This window comes from Canis lupus, chromosome 5 (assembly GCF_011100685.1).
Source record: "Canis lupus familiaris isolate Mischka breed German Shepherd chromosome 5, alternate assembly UU_Cfam_GSD_1.0, whole genome shotgun sequence".
Taxonomy (NCBI): domain Eukaryota; kingdom Metazoa; phylum Chordata; class Mammalia; order Carnivora; family Canidae; genus Canis; species Canis lupus.
In genome coordinates this window covers 35,786,250-35,808,930 of record NC_049226.1, presented here as the reverse complement: position 1 = coordinate 35,808,930, position 22,681 = coordinate 35,786,250, and the positions used below count along the sequence as shown (strand labels likewise).

Genomic DNA, 22,681 nt, shown 5'->3' with positions numbered 1-22,681 from the left:
AAGCAGAACAAAAGAATGCTGGAAATGGAAAGGATCTCGTCGAGTGACAGCTCTGACCCCATTGATTAAAAGATGAGGAAACAGAGTCAGAGCAGGGATGTCTGTGCATGTGTCCACATAGTTGCTCAGTTAGCAGAAGCAAGGGCAAGATCCAGATTTAACATCTAGCTCTCTTTTTCACCTCTTCCCATTTATTTATTTACCTAATTTGAGAGAGAGAGAGAGAGAGAGAGAGAGAGAGAGAGAAAGCGTGAGCTCACAAATGGCAGGGGAGGGGCAGAGGGAGAGGGAGAGAGAGGATCTTAAGCAGGTTCCCTGCTGAGTGCAGGGCCTGACACAGGGCTCGACCTCACAGCCCTGAGATCATGAACTGAGCTGAAATCAAGAGTTGGATGCTTAACTGACTGAGCCACACAGATGCCTCCATCACCTCTTCCCATTTAGACCGGAATGGACCCATTGTTTACAAGGGTGAGTATGTTTCCAATCCCTTTCAAGAGCTTACCAAGGTGACCCACTTCTCTTTCTTCCTCCCTCTGTTTCTCCTTTCCTTCCTTTTGTCTCCTAGTGGATGTAGATTCTTTTCTTTTGATACAGATTCCCTTTCTCATTCCTTCTGCTTCCCTTCCACCCCATCTAGAAGTAATGATGATCTCAAATGTAGCTGTTACTCCCCTACATTGCTTTGTATTCTAAATGTAAGAAGAAATACAAAAAGAGTAGATACTTCATTGTTGGGCTTCATAATTTTATGTCAAAAATATTCTACATATCCTGTTGAACCTTGCCTTTCTCACTTAGTATTATTAAGGTTGATGGAGGTAGATTCCTTCGTCTTTATTTGTGCAAAACTGTATTTATTTTGTCTCACCTCCTGAGTGACTTAGCTGGTTATAGACAAACTGATGGCGATAGTGTTTCGTCACAGCGTTGCCTGGTGTAATTATAAATATTGAGAAGTCTTCTGCTAGTTCAAGTTTTTCTCTGGGTAAGGAACCTGTCATTAATTTCTATCTGCTTTATTTTTTTAAAGATTTTATTTATTCATGAGACACACAGAGAGAGGCAGAGACACAGGCAGAGGGAGAAGCAGGCTCCCTGTGGGGGCCCCGATATGGGTCTCAATCCCAGGACCCCAGGGATCACGACCTGAGCCAAAGGCAGATGCTCAACCACTAAGCCACTCAGGAGTCCCTTCTATCTGCTTTAAATGTGACCTAAGTTTAGAGTTTTGATTATCTCACTTGCTTGAAGTTCAATTTGTTTCTCAAATCCATGGATTTAAGTCATTTATCAATGGTGGAAAACATTTTATCATTATCCATTCAAAAACTGTTTCTCCCATATTTTCTCTGTTATCTTTTCCTTCTGTAACATATAACATATTAGTTATATGTGGGATTTACAGATTTTAAACTATTTAGCCTAATTCTCTCTTTGCATACTTTTGTCTCTACTCAGCATTCTGTATAATTTCTTGAAATGATTTCCGATCTACTAATTCTCCCTTTGGTGGTATTTGATCTATTATTTAACTTCAACACTGGGTTTTTAAATTTCAATTGTGATTTTTCCACATCTAGAAGTTTTGTACTTGATTCTTTTTCAAAGTTACCTGTTCTTTTTTTATAAAATCTTAATTTTTTATGAATAAAATAAATCCTTTTTCTTTATATTTTCAATTATTTTAAGGACACTTTTTACATACTTTTCCAGATTGTTCTGTTCAGGTTCTGGAAGTCAAATTATTGGATAGCTTGGCTGTATGGTGAGCTGATCTTTTATGGGATGTTCCTTCTTCCTTCAGAAATCTCAAGGCTTGCCTTTCCCTATATTTCTGTTTTTGCCTATACTGAGCACTCTAGTTGTATCACTGTCTCAGGATCAGTTTTTCTGTTTTATTTTTTAAAAGATTATTTATTTTAGAGAGGGTTCAAGGGGTGGGGTCGAAGGAGGGGAGAGAGAGAATCTCAAGCAGACTCCCCACTGAGCATGGAGCCCAACACGACTCAATCTCATGACCCTGAGATCATGACCTGAGCTGAAATCAAGAGTCAGACACTTAACTGAGCCTCCCAGGCACCCCAGTTTTTCTGTTTTATGATGTAGTTTCACCCTGGTGGTTCTCTATAACTGCCCAGCAATATAAAATCAGACTTCAGACCTCTAAGAAATGCATTCTGGTTTTGATTTTGCAGAAAAAACTTTTTTTTCCCAACCAGATGCAGACAATGAGAGAAAAGCTTCCTTGTTACTGCCCTGTGATGATGGGTATATATATATTTAGGTATAATATGGATACAGTCCTTTGAGGTCCCTGATTCTATGATTCCCACTTTGCTCAGGCTTAAGGTTTGGGGTCCTTTTTCTGTGTGGAAGAAAAAAATTTAAATCCCATAGATTACTGGCATAAGAAAAGCACTCTTTTCCACCTCCCAAGAGTAACTGCGAAACCAGTCCATACATTTACTAATAAGGTTTTAATTTCTCTCTGGAAGCATGGACTTCCCCTTCTTTCAAATTCAGCCATGCACTTTATTTGTATTTCATCCAGAAACTTTTAGTATGCATAGTGTGAGGTTATCTTAGTGTACGTAACCCAGTGTAACCTCTCTGGATACCCTTGGCCATGTCTTTCCACTGATGGTATTTTTGAGCGTCTGTGAAGATCTCTTGGCCCAACTGCACTCTTGGAGGTGGGAAAAAAATATCTGTCTCTGTGTCCACCTTTGTGGTGTGCCACTGGCTTAGCTTACTATGGTCTCTGCAGTGCTTGCTCTAGGTCCCTCATCTCACTCATAGGCATGTCATGTGCCTGGATGTGCATACCTCTTGGCTCTACTTCCTCAGCTATCCTGCTGCTACCAAGGCATGAGACACTATGCGGCAATGTCCTGTCCAGCTGGCCTTCCAGTGAGGCTTCAGGTGAAGAGATGGGGAGTGCCAATGGCTTGCTTCCATCACGGGCTTGGTCTGAGTTTGGTGGCTTGTGCCATGGATACTGCTTTCCTAGGTGCCAGAGATCTGGCTTCCTAGGTGGCTATTGGAGGGCTGAGGAGGTAAACTCCCAAATGCAGGAGAGCTGATGCCTCCTGGGACAACTATGACCAAAGAGAGACCACAGCTAGCATAAAAATTATTCTCTCTTTCTCCTTCAAGATGGATTATTAAAGTTTGCAGTGGTTTCAGGTGGCCTCCCTAAAGAGAGACCAAGCAACCCGCTGTGCTTATTCTAAAAGCTGCGATATAACCCCTCAAATGTGCTTTCCTGCCTTTCCAGAGTCACTTTTGTTTTTTCCACACTCCCAATGACCACCCTCCACCCCTCGTCGCTAGAGTTGGACTCCCCTGTATACTGTTAACACCTAAGAATATGCCTTCAGCTCCATTTTTCTAGGGAATTCAGACTGAGATACATGCTTGCCATCTTATGGAACCTGTGGCCCCTCTATCCAACCAGGCAAAAACTGGGGGAAGGTAGAAAGCCTCTCTGAGAAAAAGGTACATTCCTTCCATTGTTTTTGTTTTATTTTGTTTTTATGGATATCAGCCTTGAACAGTCTCTCAGTCTTTCTACCCCGTGACCATATTGTATCTTGGTACTGGACACGGGCAAAGTGGAGAGGGTGTGCAGAAATAGCTTGCAGTATAAGAGCCGGGCAAGCCCTCTTCTAGATTCATGCTATGGGCTGCACGTCCTTGACTTGTACAACCCCTCCTTTGGCTTATATAATAAAGTTTAACAGTGGACATTGATGGCACCTGAGAAATCCCCCTGGTGCTGTTATTTCCCCCTTCTTTTTGTTGAGAAAATTATCTTTTCCAGCCATGCCTCTCTGCTGAATCTGCAGGATACTTCTGATAGTAATCTTCATTTTAAATTGGAGGCTCTCTAAAATTTCATTGTGAAAACAATGTCCTTAACATAGTGCTTTATCACCAGGAAAATGCTACATGGAAACATTTAATCGTAGAATCTTAAAATTGGAGAGCCAGAGGAATCCCATGACAATGCCTGACATAGGGAGAGATTCGATATTCATTAAAAGACTGGACACCTTTATAGGAGAAAACATAAGATGGTGAGAAGGCCTAGGAGATGAGGAATGCAGAGACATGGGATTTAGCCCTGCCAGCAATAATCTGTAGACTCTCAGCAGGTTATTTAACATAACATGCCTGAAATTAACTTCGGAACACTATTCCTGTGTGTGGAGAAATCCCAGGAGAGGCGAGAGACAGAACCTTGCCTCCTACTACAATGCTGTAAGGCAAGAGACTTTGCTTTGGGTGGTGGCAGTATCAGCTCGTTCTGGGGCCAGTGGCAATCGGTCCAGTTGTGACAAGAGCCATGCCAACCATGCTCTCCTAGTGGCATGTTACAGCTGCAGCCCCTGCCCCCCACTTTCCAGTGATTCCTGGATAGTTTCTTAGCCTGGATCTTCAGCGTTGCTATTCAGCCTGTGAACTACGTGGTATCACTCCAATATGCTCCTTTTCTAGTTAACTTACAGGCTTACTTCCTGCTGCCTTCAGCCAAAACCCTACAAGTAGAAGGTTCAAAGACTCCTCCCTTGTTCTTAAAATCCCACAAACTGCTTTGTAATCCTGTGGACTCTGCAAAGCATGTTCAGCCCCATGATCATATTTCATCTTCAGAATAACCTTATGCGAATGCCTCGTTACCCCTCTTATGTGTATGGGAACAAATGCTGGTTGCGGGGGTCAATGGTTGGCTTGGAATTGTCCTGATGGGGCAAGACTTGTGCCCATTTGGATTTCATGTGGTTGCTTTAGGTCACCAGTGGAACTGTGCATGGCCAGATAAAAATTAGATGAACGTCAAGGAGGGCTCCAATATGAAGCGTGCTTTACAATTATTATTGCTGTTTAATATCAGGGAGATCTCCCTGGATCTCCACCAGGGAGAAGGTGGCAGAAATGTAAGATAAAAGCACATCTGAATTCCAGCCCAATGTTCCTCTATACCCCCTCTCTCCAAAACAATGTTTTTGTTTCATTATATTTATAGGTTACTATTTTGGTACTCTTTTTTTCTACAGGTGGTTTTGGCATAGAAGTAAGAGGTCTCTTGGCCGTTTGAAGAATTCAGATTTGTTCATGGTGCTTTCAACAGCCACACAAAAACATCTCCACCTTGCCCCAAATCCCTAATGGTTCAAACGCTTGAGGTCATCTGACCATAATAGTGATCTAACCACATCTATTAAATGAATTGATGATTGCAATGGAGAATCTGCTCTGAAATTATCCCAATACCTTGAAAATTGTCCTAATGGTACATCTTTCTTAGTTCCTGACCTTCCTGCCCTCTCTCCTTGTTAAAAAATGTGACTTAATCACATCGCTGGACATTCCTGGCAGCCTCCCATCTCCCGGTAAGACGGCAGAAAAGCCAGGTGAGCAGAGAAATGGAAAGACGGGTGGCACCCCAATTAGTAGCAACCGCTGAGCAGATGAAAATGGAATAGAAATAAAATGCTCTCCACTGACCAGATAAACAACACTCAAGTAGTTAAAAAGGGAAAAGAACAAATCCATCATAAACTTTAGAATGCGGTGGCAACAGTAGGTAGACAGGGTGTGAGAGAGATGCACTTCTTTCTTCATCAGACTTTTCAAGGAGCGAAATGACTGACAACCTTGACCAGGGACATGCTTATGCTCTAGCAGGAAAAGTGGGCACAAGGTAGTAATAATCACAACAACAAACTTATATTTAGATAGCACATTATAGTTTGCAAAGTGATGTGGGCAGAGAAGTTATTACTTCTCATTGGTATATAAGGAAATAGCCTCCAAGATGTTAAGAGACTTGCCAAGCATCACACAGCTGTTAAGTGGTGAAGCTAGGAATCAAGCCAAAGTGTGTGTGTGTGTGTGTGTGTGTGTGTGTGTGTGTGTGTGTGTTGCAGGGCAGGATGGGAGGGCAAAGTAATAAGGGAGGGCTGAGACGGGAACATGGGAGAAAATGTTCAACAGAGAAGTCTCTCATACAGTGAGACAGAACTAAAAATAATGATACTAATCAAGATTTATTTATTTATTATTTGATAGAGAGAGAGAGAGTGAGAGAGAGAGCATGCGAGTGCTGGGGGAGGGGCAGAGGGAGAGAATGCCAAGCAGACTCCACGCTGAGTGTGGAACCCGACATGGGGTTCGAGCTCATGACCTTGAGATCATGACCTGAGCCGAAACCAAGAGCCAGATGCTCCACCAACTGTGCCTCCCAGGCGCCGCAGGAGTGATACTAATAAAATATCCACCCTGATGAGACATTGAGAGAGTGGATCCTGGCCAAGGAGAGATGGTACAAATCATGGACCATCGTCACTGGGACACCAAGACATTTACAGAGTTTAAAAAAAAATCTTCATAAGGATTTAAAAGAAAGAAAAAAAGCATTGTCACAGAGCATAAAGAACCGTAACATATTTCACTCTTTTTTTTTTTTTTTTGGAGATATTAGTGACATACTCAGTCCTATTTCCTACATTTGGAAGGCATTTGCTTGCTTGTTTTCAATTTGGAGGATTAAGGAGGGCGCATGTGTCTGTATACCACCTGTACCCCTGCTCACAAGATAGGGGAGGGCATGTTGATATTTGTTTCTTGAGTCTTTCCCCTTGTTGCCTTTCCCTTAAAAATAACCAAGCTAATTCCTAGATCTCCTCGCTGATCAAATAATAGATGCTGAATTTATTCAGATGGGAATATACAACCTGACTTAGATCTGTTATTTTACTTCCACAAAGACCCACACTTTAGCTCAAATTCTAGAAGTTCTATTCCTACTGTGACCAAGTTGCCAGCAGTTGACTTTCATAAAAGATGATATGAGGGAACCCTGGGTGGCGCAGAGGTTTAGCGCCTGCCTTTGGCCCAGGGCGCGATCCTGGAGACCCGGGATCGAATCCCACGTCGGGCTCCCGGTGCATGGAGCCTGCTTCTCCCTCTGCCTGTGTCTCTGCCTCTCTCTCTCTCTCTCTCTCTATCATAAATAAATAAAAATTTAAAAAAATTAAAAAAAAAACAAATCCTAACTCTTAGGCTTATCATCTGCATAAGCTTAAATAGTTTGGTATCTCTGAGATGCAGCTTTTATAGCTGCAAAGTGGAGACACAAAGACCTACTTCCAGGGTTTGTGAAAGGGTTAAGTCAGACATTAGAAGGACTCACACAAGATAATCCCTCCAGAAATAGCTGTTTCCTCCCCTAGTTCAATATTCTTTCTTGAAAGAAAATTTTCTTTCTGGCACCAAAAACATGAAGTGATATCCAAGCAAGGATATAGCACACCTTTGTCCATAATCAACATACACAAAGAGCCAAATCAATGCTCTTTGGTCTTCAAAAGCTAACACATAAATTATGTTTCTTTAGGTAAACAGACATGGGAAATCCAAAATCTCCATTTATTTCAGTAATTGCTATACCCCATGTTGGGCTCGAACTCACACCCCCAAGATCAAAAGTCACCTGCTCTTCCAAATGAGCCAGCTGGATGCCTCTACAAGTCCTAAATCTCTAAAAGCAAAGCCATTTTCATTCAAATTGAAAAGAATCTTTGGAAGGATGGGGAGAAAATGATTTGAGAAGAATTTTTAGAAGGATGGGAAGAAAGTAATTTAAAAACATATGAGACATGGTATGCATGAGTGGGATTGGAGATCTCTACTAGGTCTACTCTCCTTTATGAACTCTGACCAACCACAACGAGATCAGACTGACTCACAACCAAACTGTACTTCCCATCATCCAGTACGTAGTACGTGCAGCCAACAAAGTGGACTGTACTGCCATCTCAGAGGGCCATGATCCAGACTGCACTATCCAAAAGGCTCTGATAAATTGTGCAGTAAAGCAACAAACTTTCAATGTCAATGAGCCCTACCTTTTATAAATTTATTTGACTGTGGTACCCTTTTTGCTCATGGGACACCTACAAACATATCATAAAAGTAATATTCTGTACAACACGGCTTGGGAAACACTAATCTGTTGGATGACCAAAACTGTAGCACAGGGACAAAAAACAAACAATAAATTAATAGCAAAACCCACCACAAACTCCTGACCTATAAATGTAGATTGATATGCAAAAATGACATCGCTAATGGAAGGCTTCATTAATAACGATCTTGTTTACACCTTGTACAATTATTGATAATCATCCGGCTTCAGTAATAAATTCTCCTTCACTGAACAACACCGTGGTCATTGGAGTCCTGTGTAACTTACATGTTTGTTTGAATTTTGAGTGTTTCAGCTCTCACACAGGCCCAGGCTCGATCAGTCCAAGACTGTCAGCTGATACTTAGGAAGCATGAATTCTTTTCTAGGCTTACTCATAATTACCTTTGCAGCATGGATTATAAATAAGTAGAACAGGGTGTGTTCTCACGGTTAGGAGCAAGGGCTCGTGGCCAGACAGAGATGAAACTGAATCCTGATTCTCCAGGCATCATCTTGAAAAACAATCTGGTAGACCAATGTCTCATACTCATCAGATGGAAGCATGGGGATATTTCTTACTTGGTTAGAGAGTTTGAAAATTAAATCAAATTGTGCCAAATACGTCGCCCCTGACCAGGCACATAATAAGTGCACAAGAAATGCTATTATTTTATGAACTTCAGATCATGAACTTATTATTAAGTTTTTTTTCTTTGTGAATAACAGCCTTCTTTATCTTCAGAGTGTGTGTATAAGTGTATGTGTGTGTACGTGTGTATATATGTGTATATATATAGTGTGTATAAGTGTATGCGTGTAGACATGTGTATATGTGTATATGTACACATATAGTGTGTATAAGTGTGCATATGTGTACTTATATAGTGTGTATACATGTATATATAGGTACACCTATAGTGTGTATACATGTGCATATATGTATATATACATATATAGTGCATGCATGTATATGTATATATGTATATACATATGGTATGTATAAGTGTATGCGTGTGTATACATGTATACATACATATATATGTGTATACACATGTGTATACACGTGTATAGACATCTATATGTGTATGTATATATATGTACATATATAATATCCCTGAAATGCCAATGTAGCCAGCAAGTTCCTGTATCCAGATGATTATTTACCTATATGCTATTTACAAATCATTTGGCTTTCAAATAAATATCCTTAGGGAGAAGTATTATTATATGCAGGGTTTTGAAGGTCTCCTTTCATACCTTATCACAGAGTATGTTTCTAGGGAGAGCTACCAACACAGCAGGGAAGCGAGGTGGCCCTTCTGTACTCACAGATACTTTGCAAGAATTAGCGCTGACATTTCAATGGCAGGGAGGGGGTAGTAGCAGAAAGAAAAGAGGCATATTGTCTGTTATCACTCCTCCTCCTTTAACAGCTCAACAGGAACAGGGTTTGAGGGCTGCCTGGGCCAAAATGAACTGCTTCAAGGGGTATGTCAGTAGAAATTCACTGAGGCTGTGGTTTCTGACAGTCTAATAGGGATGCTGGTCCGAAAAGAACTTTATTAGCAAAGTCAAGGATGGGGGTTAAATGATACGGTGGGTACCGCAAAGTGCTTTATCCCAGCACTCTCTCCCAGCACGCCCTTTTCCCTGGCTCGTCATTATTACAGGGTCTGGTAAAGCCTACAAAAAAAGAAAGAGAAGGGGGGAGAGGGAGGAGAGAGGCAGGAAGGAAGAAGGCAAGTTGCCAGTTTCAGTTTTGGCTAATGACTCTGCCCTAGATGAATGGCCTCCCCTCTCCAGCCCCCCCTGAGGAGCATATCTCTGGGCTTTGTGACTTTGCAGTGACTCCTATCAGGAGGGCGGGGATCTGTTTTTTTCCAGCTTCTGACTGCCAGATTTGCTCTGGCCAGCAGATGACACAAAGTGATGGTCCCGAGGCCCGGGCTCAAGAGGCTTAGGGTGCTTCTGCCCTCTCCTGGAAATGCTGCAGGGGGGGCGGGCAGGACCAGCCCAGGTGAGCCAGTGGAAGGATGACGAGCAGGTGGCCAGGTGCTGATCCTCCAGAGGCTGATCCACCCTGCTGACACACTAGGAAACCCCACAAAGAAAACCCCTGCCCAGTCGAGCCTGCCCCAACTGCCTCCCCACATAGACATGAGTCCAATGAATGGTTGTTGCTAATGTCCTGGTGTGATGGTCTGTCCAGCAGCAGAGAAGTGGTTCAGAAGCAGAAGTGGGTATGAGCTGGCAATACTCTTCTCCATCCTTGCTCTTCTGTAAGAATGCGAGGACCATGTGACAGCTGGAACTTTCCAGCCATCAAGCAGCCCTGAGGGGAAGAAGAGGCTTCTTTTTTTGGCAGGTAAATCAACTCCTTTTAGTATAAGGGCTGGTTTGCTGTTACTTGCACTCAACATAATTGCAACCAGAAGAGTGTGTTACTCAAAGTCCGAGTGGAGTTAGGACAGTCAGTGATGGCAGGTGTAGAATGGTACAGTGGCCTGGGGGTGCAGAATCAAAGGGAAGCCACTAATTCACTCATTCACTTATTCATTCATTCTTTCACTCAATCATTTGAATAGGCACTTGGGCTTATCTGCACACCTGCTAGTGGAGGGAGCCAGGCGGATGGGAATCCTATTCCGAAGGCTCTCATAGTTGGGAAGGATGTGGAAATAACCTATCCTACCTACCTCCAATAAACCCCACTCAGGACATCTGTGGCAGGCTCCTCGTTCCATGGAGTCTCCCCCTAATTGTTAGAAAGTGACATCCAGCTATCCGGTAACCTGCCTACTTACTGCTTTCACCCACTGGTCAAAGTCCTCTTTTCTAGTGCTTTCCACATTGCTCCTGTGAGGTATGCATAAGGACAAAGGGGATGGACACAATACTCAGTGGTGGGACTGCCAGAATGGACAGGACATCAAGCCATAGAGCCAGTTTTCAGAAGTCTAGATCTTCAAGACATGATTTCCTTTCAAAACTCAAAAACATGCAGGAGAGCTTAAACAGAATTATAGTTTTAATACATTATATTTTTCCTGAAGGCCATACACCACATTTTTCCAGAGGCTTCCATACTCTATTCCTGAGGAAATAAGACCAATTTCACTCTCAATAATATTAATGGTTGTTATTTATTTAATACCTACAATATGTCAGGTGCTGTGCTGGGCACCTCCTACATCATACAATTCCCACAACAGCCCTATGTGGCATGATTTTCTTAACATCAAAATATGGTAGGGGTGGGGGAAGTTCAGAGATTTGAACGGATTCTTTCTCAAAGTCTCAAAGCCAGGAAAGTAGGAAGGCTATTTACCCACAGTTCCATAGGTCTCCAAAGCTCATCTTTCCACTACAAGTTGCTGTTAAGAAGCAACAGCCTCACATATTTAGAGACAACCTTTTTCTTAACTTCTTTAAATATCCTTGTGGGGGTAAAGGAAACTAAGAAAACCACGTGCCCTTTTCAAAGGGAAATCATAATGTGGTGGGCATTCATTAGAGAAAACAGAAGGGAGAGGTAGAATTTTTCTGCTTCTTCCTATTTTTTTTTAAGTCCCCACATCTCAGAAAGCCTGGAGACACTTGAACACACCCATTGGGATCCTATGGGGCATGTGTGTGGTAAATAAAACTTAAAGCACCCAGAATAAAATGAATGCTAGTCACCTGACAAGGTCAAAGAGGAAATAGGTGTTGTTCCCTCCAAGATGGAGAGGTGAGACCGGTGGTTCTCAGACCCGGCCAATGCAGGAGAACTATGTGGATGACTTGCAGAAACCCAGAATCCCAGGCCCTATCCCTAGAGTTTCTGATCAGGAGGTCTCAGATGGGGTTTGATAAGGTGCTTTTCCAACCTGTTCATAGGTAGTGTTGATGGAATAGGTCCAAAGGCCATACTTTGACCATTACTACCTCCAGAACTAGGGCTAGAGCCAGTCAGACTGGTGTAGTGCATGCTTGGGGCATCTAGGACCTAACAGATGCACCAGGAAAGACTAATTTTATTCTACTTAGGAAACTTCTACATAATCAGCAGGGTTATTATTGAAAGGTAGTGTATTGGGGTGACCCACTTTCAAACAGGCCACGGGGTTTAGAGTTAGACCTTCCCATAACCCTAAAGCTAACTGGACCTGAGCTCAAATACCAGCTCTGCCCTTTGGGAACTGTGCAAGGTTGGACAAGGTGCTCAGTCTCTCTGAGCTTCCTTTTCTTCATTTGTACCTAACTTGTAGAGTCATTATGAGTCTCAAAAAGACAAAGGTGAAGGACCTATGGGCACGATGTGATGTTTGTGGATGGATATTGCTTCAGGGAACTGGGCAAAGTCATCCAGCCTCTTCTATGATGGTGTTGATCAGGGATATTCATGCTGCAAAGGTGAGGTCAGAGCCAACTTAAGTTACTCCTTCTTGGTAACAGCTGCCACTGTGGACTGTAATGTCAGGGAGTCAAGGCTGGTTTAAAAGAAGGTCTAAGAATCAAGGAGAGTTCTTGAACCTCTGGAAGATTAAAACTCCTGGGTCTTAACCCACAGCTTGAGGCTATGCCAACAGAAGGGGATAAGGAGAGCTGAACTCTTCTACCAACCTAAAGAATTCTGTGAGCCTAGGACTTCTTACCACTCTCTTTCCAACGCTATATAAACCTTTCATCTTGATGCCCTCTGGACTCAGAGAAAGGAAGATGATCAAAGATATATGTATTAAAAGCAATGCATTAGGTCACAACCATTGGTCTACCCAGGTCATTTGTGGTGGTGTCATGGGGTGGGGGGAACTCTGAGCCTTTATGATGTCATCCAAACATGGTTGGGATGATACTCCAAGAGCTCCTTTCTCAAACCAACAGAGGGTAATCATAACTAGTATTCCCCACAGATTGGTATTGGAAAGGCAAGTTGGTTACTGCGTGACCTAATTGGATATTTAACTTTTAGATTTTATACCAGCTTCTTCAGAAAGTTAAAGTTATTTTAGACACTGCAACTATAATGACACAACGATACATGGGTCTAATGAGTAATTTTATCAAATTAATTCTTTCTGAAAGAATACATTTTTATGCTCAGAAAAATCACTCCAGCTTTTTTTTTTTTAATGTTTTGATCTTTGTAACTAATTTTAAAGATCACACTGTGCTTGTTCCATTTGCTCTGTGAGTCTTGCCATGGCCCCAGTTAAAAGCAATAACATTGGAATGTGACCAAGGCCCCAGTCTTTAGTCTCTCAGTGCAGCCTATCACCCTGGATGATTAAAGTCACTGGTTGAATTAACTTTCAGAATCTTCGGTTTTAATATCATAGCAAGGAAGACAGCTGAGCTCTTCCAAGTAAGAATCATCTGAATTAATCATCAGCCTCCAACCACATCCCACCTGCCTTGATCAATGGGCAAATAATGGTTTGTACACTGGGGAAGTGTTTTTCTGGGGTCAGTAATAAATGAATGGCTTCAATTTCCCGGGGGCTTGTGTCAAGCTCCTTACAATTTGACTTCGTGCCTGGTAAAGAATTTCATTCCTAGCTAACACATCAGCTGAGACATATCCTTTGAGGGCATGATACTTGAATAACATATCCCTTGCACCCATCTTCTTGGGTGAGATTGTATCTTAAGAAGCATAATTTAATTTTATATCCTAGTTCTCTTTTTTATAAAAGATTTTATTTATTTATTCACGAGACACATAAGGAGAGGCAGAGACATAGGCAGAGGGAGAAGCAGGCTCCCTGCAGGGACTTGATGAGGGACTTGATCCAGGACCCCGGGATCACACTCTGAGCCGAAGGCAAACGCTCAACCACTAAGCCACCCAAGTGCCCCTATGCTAGTTCTTTATAACAGTGGTTCTCAAACCTAAGGGTGTGTCTGAACTCCCTGGAGGGCTTATTAGGACACACATTTCAAATCCACACCCCAGAGTCTCTGACTCAGGAAGTCTCGACTAGAACCCAAGAATGTGCATTCCACCAAGTTTCCAGGTAATGCAGATGCTGCTTGTCTGGGCTACACTTTGAGAACTGCTGCTTTCAAGATACTGATGCTTTTTTCTTTTTAAATTAAGTTCTAATGGTTTCCCACGTGGGATAAAAGGTACAGAGAAGATGGAAGCTATCTATCGTAAAGTCCTTACCTGGCTGCGTGTTTCTTTCGCAGCAGGGTCTGCTATGGAGAACTTTGTTCAAAATATCAGCTCCTACACTCTCCACTAACTTCAGAGATGGAAAGAGACAGTATGTCTACTTGGTCTGAGCACATCGCGTCATACTTGTTTACAGACGTTGGGGAGACCACATCTTGGAAGAAATAGTCGTGCAAAAAGATTGACTCCAAGTCCTAATTTTTCAAATGTGACATCACCAAGAAAATGGTTCTCACAAAAGGTGCAGAAACTCCAGGAATGAGGGTAAGTTCATTTCACAGGAAGGTCCTTGGCTGTGTGCTAACGATCCCTCACTCTCATTTTCTTCATGGGGGAAGGGGATTGGATGCACCCCAGAGGGCAAAGGAGGGGGCCTTAGCTTCCTGGATGACCCCAAAAGAACCATTAAGTAAGGACACACAGAGATATCATTAACAGGAGTGTGTGAGACTCAGAAACCACCAGCCTGAAACCAAAATCCTGATTCTGGCTTGCCATTCTTCTATCCAAAGGAAATAAAATTCTAGGAAAACGGCACTGTTCTCACTGTGAAAAAAAGTGTTTAATTTGCATTTATAGATAAGTTGCCCACTGAAGGTTCCTAAGTCTCTACTTCCTGACAGATGGGTATGTCTGTGTGTGTGCGCGCGCGTATTTGAGAGGGAGAGAGAGAGAAAAAAAAAGTCAACTGGGTATACCTAAGATTTGGGGACTGCTGCTCTAATAGGATGGAAGACCTGATGGTCTATTCTGTTCCCAGAAATCAAGTTAGGTTCCTTGTTTACTAACACATGAACTGTGGAGTATGTTAAGAGAGTCATACTGAGATATATGATTGAAGTTCTATTCTAGAAGAATCCCACCCTCTAGGGCAGTATAGCAGTGAAGAGCGCAGAAACGAAGCTAGGGCAGTATAGCAGTGAAGAGCGCAGAAACGAAGCTAGTCTACCTGGTTCCAGTGGAGACTCTCCATTTACCAGCTGTATCGTCTTGGCCAAGTTACCTACCCTCCCAGAGCCTTAGTTTACCCACCTCTAAAACCGAGATACTAACAGTACTCCTCTCATGGGGCTGTTCTGTTGAGTAAATGAGTTAATATATGTAAACCACTTAGAGGATGCCTGGCACATAGAAAATGCTATATAAATACTAGTCATTATTATTTATGTCCAAATACTGTGCCATCCTTCTCCTTTTGTTCTATGCAAATTCTTCATGCTAATGCTATTTGGATTGGCTAGCATCCAAAATTTAGACTTCTGCCATAATTATCTACATATGGCAGCAGGATCATTCCAGAACCACCCTAATGACTTTGATTAGAACCAATCACCTGTGCCTATTTACACAGCAGAATGATTGGCAGGGTTTTGGAAGGACTGGGTATTCCAATTATACTCTTGTTGAGTATGGACTGGTTTGAGCAAATATGCCAGTCAGAATCATGCTAAAGCAGATCAGTTTCTGTACATTTTATGTAACCCAATAGAAAAACCGGGGGGGGGGTGCGGAAGAGGAGAGGAACTATTGGTTTATTCAATAAATGTTGTTTGAGCCTCTGCTATGTTATGAGCATTGTGCAAGATGGTGTACATTGAGAGGTGGGCACGCCACTCCCACTCTCAAGCAGCTCAGTGTCTGATGGGAGAAGCAGATTAGAAAACCAGCAAATACTGCACAATATACTGAGGATTATAACAGGCATCGCCATGGACTGCTGGGAGAGCACAGAGGTGCCTAGAATTGCAGTGCCTATCTTGGTGTGGGGAGGTGTGGTCCTCCCAAAGCCTAGAAAGAGCTGAAAAACAGGTAGGAGCCAGCCATGCCAACAAGGTGGGCAAAGGCATTGTGTACCAAAATTCAGAAACACAGATGACATTGAAGAAGGTAGAAGATGTAGGGAATCAAGATTCTAGTTCCTTAGGGTTCTTTTTTTTTTTTTAAAGATTTTATTTATTTATTCATGAGAAACACAGAAAGAGAGGCAGAGATACAGGCAGAGGGAGAAGCAGGCTCCCTGCAGGGAGCCCCATGTGGGGACCCACATCCCAGGACCTCGGTATCATGACCTGAGCCAGAGGCAGACGCTCAACCACTGAGCCACCCAGGGGTCCCAATTCTTTAGGATTCTTAAGGAAGAACCAAGGAGTCTAAAATGATGGGAAGTCAAAAGTGGAGGGATTGTGTAAGAGGTTAACCCCATCCACCTAGCGTGTCTATGTACTGCACAGTTGTGTAAATGTACAACACAGTCTTCTCCAGGAGACGGAGAGAAGCCAATAAACCATTAACTGACAATCGAGAATTAATTTTCTATGCAAAGAGAGTGTACTGGATGTACAGTCTTTGCTTATATTGCTACTGGTTATCTGTAGAAAAGGATACATTTCAAAAAGCTCTTCTGTGATGATAATATGTATTGTCTAGCTATCTGGAAAAAATATGCAGTGCCCAGCTGGTTGGAAAATAAATATTTTGGAGAGTAGGTAGCAGGTCCAGGGTTGGGATGGGAGCTAAGCAGCTGAACACGAGCCCACTATGCTAGGAAACAGACCCACTATGCTAAGAAACAGCTCCTGGACCAGTGGATCTCAACCGGGGCTGTGTAAATGTATCACGCAGAAAGATGTAGAAATTACGATGTGCGGGTCCCAGCCCCAGGAACTATGAATTTGTTGGTCAGGGTTCAGCCTGGGCAACGGGATATTTAAAAGCTCCCCCAATTAGTCTCACGTGCACTCCGTGTCAGAACCCTAACTCTATAACTTTGGTATCTCGAGTTTGTCCTTGGACTAGTGCCAACCCCCCGGGACTTGTCAGCAATGCTGTGTCACGCCCCCCCCCCCCCCAGGTCTCTGGATCAGAACCTGCGTCTGAACATTAGTGGGAAGGTTTTCGTGGAAGGCCTGCACAGTCCCTTCTGATTGTCTTGGGAACAGATGGAGAAAAAAAAAAGTGAGCCCAAAGGTGAGGTCATTCTTGTGCTGTAAAATGACTCACAACTTCCATGTAAGTCTCCGGAAAGGATAGGTGAGAGGCAAAGAGGTTAAATCTCCTTGTGCTCGTGTGTGTTTGTGTGTTTGTGTGTGTGTGTGTGTGTGCAGTGCAACAGGGCATTACTGTGCATCTTTGAGCATCCCTTGGCTGTTATGAGAACATCTCTCCAGTTGAGAGGTCCCTGTGATTCATGCCTCACTCTGCCGCCCCTCAGCGTCTGCCTGCAGCTTGTAATTGGTAGAGAGTTCCAGGCCTTTCTAAGCAGTGAGAGGGCAGATGGAGGTGGCTAGCCAGACATAAGGAGATAGCCAGGCCAGTTAACTATAGGCATTTTCTTTCCTCTTCCTCTGCAGAGAGGCAGTTGGAAGCACAGTGGTATCCGAGCCAGCATAGCGCTGGGCTACAGAGGTATGTCCCTAGGCTCCTTCTGGTTTTTGGTGGGGGGCCAGATCAGGACCCTGCTCCAGATGCCCTGGGGCCCCTCCTTGCCCAGGTAGGTTCTTGGCGATAGACCATTCCACTGTCTAGCAGGGGGTCAAATGCACAGAATGAACACGTGAACACATGGGTGGATGGGTAAGGACACTGTTCCTAGGGCAACTACCCTTCTTTCTCATCCAAAAGAACAAAGAAATGAGTCTCAGAATCACCTGTGCCAGGAGCTTTTTACTGAGTCTGGCTTTGATCTTTCTAGAAGCTGCTCGATATTTTTATTTTTTCTTTTGACAGAACACCTCGCTTCTTTGGCTGAAGTGTATAATTTCCTACCTAGCTCTCAGGGGGTGGGGTGCCTCAGCCGTCAGGGAGAAGGCAGGTGTCAGAGCCTCATGTGCTTGAGGTGTGGCCTCAAGGCCGGGGCACCCTCCTTGCCATCCCTGCCTTGGGGTTTCCAGGTGACTGTGGCCCTGAGTGGCCCCAGTGGGACCTGCCTAGGCCTGACAGGAGGCCTCTGGGAATACCACTCTCCCCCTCCTTTCTCTCTGCGTCCAATTACCCAGGGAGGGATCGGACAGAGAACATATTTAGAAAATGTGTTCATTGTTGCTTTTAAAAATCTCCTCTGTAATTAGGTACTCCGGGGGTAGTCAACCACAAAAAGCCACAACCAGGGCTGTCAAGTCCCATAAAACAAAAGAGAAACCAATTAGTCAAAATGGAGACGAGGCTGGCTGAGCACCAGCACCTGTCTCAGCCACCCTACGCCCACATCCACCCGAACCGCAGTCCCAACTCTGGCAGGTACACTCTGCCTGGGCCTTTCCAGAACCGCATGGGGTGGCCGGGAGGGCACTGAGTCTCTGACCCCTCTCTCAAGAAGCCCTGTTGTCAGTATCAGGGATGGCTGGTTTCGTCATGCTCCACTACAGAAACTTCCAGAAGGAGTCCCCAAACCTGCCAGTTGCAAGAAAGGTAATCTAATCAGATTCTTGGTATTTTGTGCATCCAGGTGGCTCCTGGGAAGTGTCTGCCCATGGGAAGAGACAAAGGGTGCAGGGACCTGCACGGACCCTATTCTGTTCCCTGACAGCTCCTGAACTTTATCCAGTGAAATCTGAGTCTTGAGAGTGATTGTTCTCTGAGTGATTCCATTAAGTGTGAACTTCACGTAGAGCATTTTATGAAGCCCCAGTTGTGTTAACATGACCACCAAGAAGCGTGGGCTCTCAGGGGCCTCCCTCTCTGGGACCCCAAGCTTCATGGGATGAGTTCTCTTGCAAACCTTCCTCTCCATGAGAGAGCTGCTTCGGGGCTCGAGGTTAAGGGTAGGACGCTGTGAGGCAGGACACCACAGTTATCTCCATGGGGTGCAATTACCAGCACTCCAAATATCTGTATGACCTTGACTTAAGGGAAGAATCTGTACCTTCCCATTGACACCTTCACTTATTCCCTTACTGATGCTCACCTCAGCTCCTTAGAGTCGTGGCCTACAGTTTCCACCCAGAAGTGACACATCCCATACTATCTACTAACTGGCCTGACTCTCCTTCCATCCCACTGCAAGAATACATCTTTGCTATCCTGAAGCTTGGCCACTTGTGTGGACCAATGGCAAATGAGCGGAAGTCACTAGACCTTCATAGAGGTGGGGCATGTAAGAGCTGGTGGGTCACTTTTCCCTGCTCCTCTTCCCCTCCCACATTAGCTGAGAAGGACAGAGTTTTAATTGGATAAAACAACTCTGAGTGAAGACTGTGAAGGTGTATTCTCTCATGAGATCTAAGAGGCACAGAACACCCCCCACTAGGCGAGGGAAAGGGGCCTGGGGCCAGAAAGCACAGAAATAGGAGAGGTGAGAACTGTATCTCAAAAACTGTACATGTTGGGCACCTGGGTGGCTCAGTGGTTGAGAATCTGCCTTCAGCTCAGGGCGTGATCCTGGGGTCCTGGGATCGAGTCCTGCATCGGGCTCCCCACAGGGAGCCTGCTTCTCCCTCTGCCTGTGTTTCTGCCTCTCTCTGTGTCTCTCATGAATAAATAAATAAAATCTTTTAAAAAAAGGCAAAGAGAAGGGCTTTGGGATATTTGGCTAGGAATGGTGCCAGGAGTCATGCACATTAGGACATCCTTTATGGGAAAGTTTTAAGAAAGAGAAAAATAGAGGGTCAATACCGCATTTGGAAAATGTGCAGGTTTGTGGGGTGAGGGAAGGGTAAGTATACACGGAGAAGGAGGCAAAAAAAGGCATGAGCAAAAGAAGCTCTAGTCTAGCGTCATGAGAGATGATTTTCAAGTAAGAGTGGGAAGTCCATAGTATCAGATTCTGGAGAAAAGGCAAAAAAGAAGAAGGAATGGAAACTAAGAGAAGTTCTTAGATCTGGAGATTGGTTTTGTATCAGAGACCTCTGACAGTGGCGTTTAAGCTAGTTCTTTGCCTGAGAGTTGCGTCATCATCTGCTTAAATGTCTCACCTTCCATGCAGCCCAACATTGCCATAAACGTTATTCTGAATCTGGGCCATCTGGGTGGCTCAGAGGGCTGAGCATTCAACTCTTGATTTCAGCTAAGTTCATGATCTTAGTGTTGTGAAATCAAGCCCTGTGTGTAGCTCCTCAGTCGGTCCAGAGTCTGCTTGAGATTCTTTCTCTCCCTCTCTCTCTGCCCCTTCCTTCCACTCACATGTACACACATGCAGACTCTCTCTCAAATAAATAAATAAATCTCTTCCCCCCCCACCCCCCCCACAAAGTTCTAATTCCTGTTCTCCTGTAACTGCCACACTAGTAAAATGAATTTTATAATCAACCTCAGTTCAACCACTGAGGACAGGGGTGATGACATAATTTCATTGCTGTCAATGACATAATATTTAGCCCTACATACAATTAGTAAATTCATAATCACCAGGTAGGGCTTTCCAGAGTCAGCAGCAAAAAGAGGCTGAGCACTGTGGCTGATCAATAAGATGCTGCTCACTTGTGTAGCTTTATCCATGCACCTGTACATTCCATGAACCCTGTCCATCTTTCTGTTGTATAACACAACTAAAAGTTTTACAATCACACAGATCTGGCCTTAATACCAGCCCTGTTATTTCTAGAGATGTGCTCAGCACAGCCAGAAAACAGAAAATGCCCCCATTTTAAATTACTTTTAAGAAAATATAACAAATCTCAGAAAGTTGTCCTTCCATTCCTGCTATGAGCCCTATGGAGAACAAAAAGAATCTGGAATAAAATATGTGGAAGAGAGAAGAGAGGAGATTGCAGCAGGCCTAAGAACATTCTAAAACTACTGTTGGAATAAGAAAGTTCACTCCAGGTATGAAAACACTGAAAAGTGTCCTGGTAGGTCAGAGTAGTAACTACGTGTAAATCAACATAGCAGTTCTCTATAGCATTGTTTTTAGACAAGAAGAAGCTCAAAAGGAAGACAGAGAAGCCCTTTGGAGATTGGCTAGTAAAGGCAAAAAGAAGCCCAGGGATGGGGAATGGGGTCCTGTAAGACAAAGGAAATAAGATTCTCCATAATAATAATGCCAATTAGAGAAACTGTACTTTCTATATTGATAGAAAAGGTTACCATTAAAATAGGAATCTTCTACACTGCGCTGTATCAAAGAAATGGGTAGAAAAACATTAATAAATACATACAAGTTGGGATCCCTGGGTGGCGCAGCGGTTTGGCGCCTGCCTTTGGCCCAGGGCGCGATCCTGGAGACCCGGGATTGAATCCCACATCGGGCTCCCCTCCTCCCTCTGCCTGTGTCTCTGCCTCTCTCTCTCTCTCTGTGTGACTATGATAAATAATAAATAAAATTTTTTTAAAAAATACATACAAATCTTTAAAAACCAAAATGAGAATCCAAACACCCCTACTGGCAATAATTTTCTTCCAACTCTACCCAAAAGAAATTGTGAAGAAATTCTGAACACAACATGCTAAAATGAATTAAACAGTCTTAAATACATATTTGTAGTCATAAAAATACCTTGGAAGAGAAATTCAAAAATTAAAAATAAACAGAAAAAAATGAAAGAGAATACAATCCAATCATGAAATGGGCAAAAGACATGAAGAGAAATCTCACAGAGGAAGACACAGACATGGCCAACATGCATATGAGAAAATGCTCTGCATCACTTGCCATCAGGGAAATACAAATCAAAACCACAATGAGATACCACCTCACACCGGTGAGAATGGGGCAAATTAACAAGGCAGGAAACAACAAATGTTGGAGGGGATGCGGAGAAAAGGGAACCCTCTTACACTGTTGGTGGGAATGTGAACTGGTGCAGCCACTCTGGAAAACTGTGTGGAGGTTCCTCAAAGAGTTAAAAATAGACCTGCCCTACAACCCAGCAATTGCACTATTGGGGATTTACCCCAAAGATACAGATGCAGTGAAACGCCGGGACACCTGCACCCCGATGTTTATAGCAGCAATGGCCACGATAGCCAAACTGTGGAAGGAGCCTCGGTGTCCAACGAAAGATGAATGGATAAAGAAGATGTGGTTTATGTATACAATGGAATATTACTCAGCTATTAGAAATGACAAATACCCACCATTTGCTTCAACGTGGATGGAACTGGAGGGTATTATGCTGAGTGAAGTAAGTCAGTCGGAGAAGGACAAACATTATATGTTCTCATTCATTTGGGGAATATAAATAATAGTGAAAGGGAATATAAGGGAAGGGAGAAGAAATGTGTGGGAAATATCAGAAAGGGAGACAGAATGTAAAGACTGCTAACTCTGGGAAACGAACTACGGGTGGTAGAAGGGGAGGAGGGCGGGGGGTGGGAGTGAATGGGTGACGGGCACTGGGGGTTATTCTGTATGTTAGTAAATTGAACACCAATAAAAAATTTTAAAAAAAAAGAGATAGAAGAAAAAGACAAATTGAAGACTAAAATGCAAGAGGCCAAAGAGAGAACGGAATCAAAATAAAACTTACCAAAAAATAAATAAATAAATAAAACTTACCAAAGGTACTGAGGAAAGGTAAAAACACAGCCACATTAATGAACTGATGAAAGCAATGAGAATTAGAAAGTGGTGCACTGGAGGACAGGAGAGAAAACATAGCAGACCTATA

General features: G+C 43.4%; 1 protein-coding gene and 1 long non-coding RNA gene across 4 annotated transcripts in view; one reads left to right on the top strand and one right to left on the bottom strand.

Annotated features, from left to right (window-relative positions):
• SHISA6 (shisa family member 6) overlaps window positions 1-22,681 on the bottom strand; it is a 278,442-nt gene that overhangs the window by 104,834 nt on the left and 150,927 nt on the right. The window lies entirely within an intron of this gene.
• LOC111095892 lies at window positions 9,875-19,581 on the top strand. Of its 3 annotated transcripts, none has more exons than XR_005359513.1 (6): window positions 9,875-9,995; window positions 10,191-10,343; window positions 14,153-14,402; window positions 16,990-17,105; window positions 17,489-17,543; window positions 18,583-19,581. It is a non-coding gene; the product is annotated as an uncharacterized LOC111095892 (long non-coding RNA). The 3 variants fall into 3 exon arrangements; XR_005359512.1 differs by having other exon boundaries at window positions 9,887-9,995; window positions 10,188-10,343; window positions 14,156-14,402; XR_005359511.1 differs by having other exon boundaries at window positions 9,887-9,995; window positions 10,188-10,343.